This window comes from Meriones unguiculatus, chromosome 1 (assembly GCF_030254825.1).
Source record: "Meriones unguiculatus strain TT.TT164.6M chromosome 1, Bangor_MerUng_6.1, whole genome shotgun sequence".
NCBI lineage: Eukaryota > Metazoa > Chordata > Mammalia > Rodentia > Muridae > Meriones > Meriones unguiculatus.
In genome coordinates, this window is record NC_083349.1 from 71517356 (window position 1) to 71521223 (window position 3868).

The window sequence follows — 3868 nt, forward strand, 5'->3', positions numbered from 1 at the left end:
CATTGTCTTATATTTTTATAGACTTGTAACTGAAAGTATTTTATCCACTGCTAAGTCTGAGACCGTGATTCTTTTTACATTTATTTGGTTTTTATCTTTGACGGTTTCACACATGAATATGATGCATTTTGGTCAGTTTTCGTCCTCATTAACACTTTCTTCCCAATGTGCCTCTCCTGCTTTCATGCCTCTTCTGCTTTCATGTCTTGTTTTGATCCACTGAAGCTGGCGTGAACACAGGCCTGCAGCTCTTTACTGACAGGGCAATGTAGCAGTGGCCTCACCACTGAAGACAATGACCCCAATAACCATTCAAGTAGTTCCTAAGTGAGAGTAGGTTGTGCCTTCACTCAGGATAGCATGTTGGCAGGCCTGTCTTGGGCAGGGGGTAGCCACAGTGGCTGTGGCTTCCCAGGTGTCCTCATAGCACATGCCAGAAGACACTATGAAGCAGTGATTTCTTCATCCCAGCATACAAAGGGTTATGAACACTATAGCTGTTGAGCCACTGAGTTCTCTACGCCATAGGAGAGAGAGCGGGGGGAATGTCTCTGTCACTTGTGGGAGAACTGAGCACTCGACCATTCCCTGAGGTCAGTTTCATGCACATCTTTCGGCTGGCTCTCTCCTTGGCAATCATGCCCTTATCAGTGTTCCCAACCTTGCAAATGCTGCAACCCTTTAATTCAGTTCCTTGTGTGGTGATGACCCCAACCATCAAATTGCTACTTCATGACTGTCATTTTGTTGCTGTTATGAATCATAATATAAATATCTGATACTCAGGATCTGATATGCGCCCCTTGTGACAGGGTCTTTTGATTCCCCAAGGGGTCATGACCCCTGGTTGAGAAGCTGTTCTAAAGGACGCTGTTCATGGGAATCTCAGGGAGACAGTCATCTAAACACTGTTTCTGAGCATGTTTTCAACATCGTAAAAATCTTCCATTTTAACTGACGTTTAAAGCAGATTTAGTCTTACTCATTTACTTAGTATTTACTTACTATTTTCCCAAAACCTTGGTTGGAAATAGGGTAAAAGGAGGGGACAGATATACAACTAGATGGGAAATGTGTTTCCCTGGGTCTTTTCAGTCCCTGTTACCCAGATAGCTTCGGAGGGAAATGGGGTTAGCTTGGAAGTACAAAGCTGCAAGGTTTGTGTAGGTGAGAAGGGCCCATTACCTTCCTGCCCCAGAAATTTCAAAGGGAAACAGCACTTGCTGGGCAGCCACTGTGGAAACAGGTGTGGCAGTGTCTCTGAAAGATGGGAACTGATCTATCTTAAGCTCCAGCTATTCCGATTTCTGGTCCAGTGCCGCATCCCTTGGAGGCCCTCGGCAACCACCTGAGGAAGACAGGGAGATTGCTAGGCACCAGTCCCCTGCTTGCACCAGGACACTGGGCAAACACAGCAACAGTGAGCTGTGCCCAACTCCCTGTGCCCGCCATCTACTGGACCTTACCCCTATCTGCATCCCCAAAGGCCAGCAGGCTCCAGGCACCCCCAGGCTGCAGGGTAAACACAGCAGAGGTGAGCTATGCCTGGCCCCTGCACACGCCATCTACTGAACCTTACACCTATGGGCATTGCCCGAAGCCAGTGGCTGCGTGGGGTCTACTAGTCAATGCCAGAGACAACCAGATGGCTAAAGGCCAGTGCAAGAGCACAAATAACAAGAGCCTGGGCAAAATGTCAACACCAGAACCCAAGTACTCTACAGCAAGCCCAGGATATCTTAACACAGTTGAAAAAGAAAATGACCTTAAATCCAGCCTCATGAAGAGGATAGAGGCTTTAAAGAAGAAATTAATAAATCCATTAGAGAAATACAGGAAAATACAATTAAACAGACAAAATGAATAAAACTGTCCAAGACCTGAAAACGGAAGTAGAAACAATAAAGAAAACACAATCTGAAGAAAACCCAGGGAAGAAAACAGGAACAACAGATGTAAGCGTCTACAACAGAATCCAAGAGAAAAGAAAATCTCAGCCAGAAGATACGATAGAAGAAATGAACACATCAGTCAAAATGTTAAAGCTAAAGAATTCATGACACAAAACATCCAGGAAATCTGGGATACTATGAAAAGACCAAACCTGTGAATAATAGGAATAGAAGAATGTGAAGAGTCCAAGCTCTAAGAACCAGAAAATATTTTTAGCAAAATCATAGAAGAAAGTTTCCCTAACCTAAAGAAAGATGCCTATAAATATACAAGAAGCTTACAGAATACCAAACATATTGGACCAGAAAAGAAAATTCTCCTGCCACATAATTAAAACACCAAATGTACAGGATAAAGAACATTAAAAGCTGCAAGAGAAAAAGGCCAAGTAACAAATAAAGGCAAACCTCTCAGAATTACACCTGCTTCTCACCAGAGACTCTAGAAGCAAGAAGGTCCTGGACAGATATCTTACAGACACTAGGAGAACACAGATTTCAGCCCAAACTACTATACCCAGAAAAATTCTCAATCACCATAGATGGAGAAAACAAGGTATTACAAGACAAAATGAAATTTAAACAATATCCACAAATCTAGCCCTACAGAAAATACTAGAAGAAAAACTCCACCCCAATGAGGGTAACTGCAGCCAAGAAAATCCAGAAAAAAGTAAGTCCACACCAGCAAAAAACAAAAGTGGGGAGGCACACACAAGTACACTCACGGATACCACCAACATCAAAATAACAGGAATCTTTCCTCATTAATATCTTTCAACAGCAGTATCTCAATTCACCAATAAAAAGACACAGGCTAACAGAATGGTTGCAAAAACAGGATCCATCATTCTGTTCATAAAATAAGCACATCTCAGCAACAAAGATAACCATTACCTCAGAATAAAGGGCTAGAAAAGGTTTTCCAAGAAAATTAACACAAGCAAGCCAGAGTAGCTATTCTCATATCTAATAAGATAGACTTTCAACCAAAATTAATCAAAAGAGATGGGGAAGAACACTTCATACTCACCAAAAAAAAAAAAAAAAAAAAAAAAAATTACACCAAGATGGTGTCTCAATTCTGAACATATATGCCCCAAATGCAAGGGCACCCACATTTGTAAAAAAAACATTACAAAAACTTAAACCACACATCGAATCTCACATGTTATAGTAGGAGACTTCAACACAGCTTGCTCTCCAATGGGCAGATCATCCAGACAGAAACTAAAGAGAGAAACAATGAAACTAACCAACGTTATGAGTCAGTTGGACCTAACATATCTACAGAACATTCCATACAAACACAAAAGAATATACTTTATCAGCACTTCATGGAACATTCTCCAAAATTAACCACATAATCAGACACAAGGCAAGCCTCAACAGATACAAGAATTGTGAAACAACACCTTGTATTCTATCAGGCCACCAGGGATTAAAGCTGGACTTCAACAACAGCAGAAACAGAAACCTGCCTACAAACTCATGGAAACTGAACAACTCTCATTGAAAGCTGGGTCAGGGAAGAAATAAAGAAATTAAAGAGTTTCTAGAATTCAATGAAAATGAAGGCACAACATAGCCAAATTAATGGGACACAATGAAATCAGTGCTAAGAGGAAAGTTCATGGCACCAAGTGCCTTCATAAAGAAGTAGGAGACATCTCACACAAGCAATGTAAAAGCACACCTGAGAGCTCTGGAAGAAAAAGAATCAAACTCCCCCAAGAGGTTTGGATGGCAGAAAATAATCAAAATTAGGGCTGAACTCAATAAAGTAGAAACAAAAAGGGCATACAAAGAATCAACAAAACCAAGAGCTGGTTCTTTGAGAAAATCAACAAGATAGACAAACCCTTAGCCAAAAGGCAGAGGGAAGGTATCCAAATTAACAAAATCAGAAATGAAAA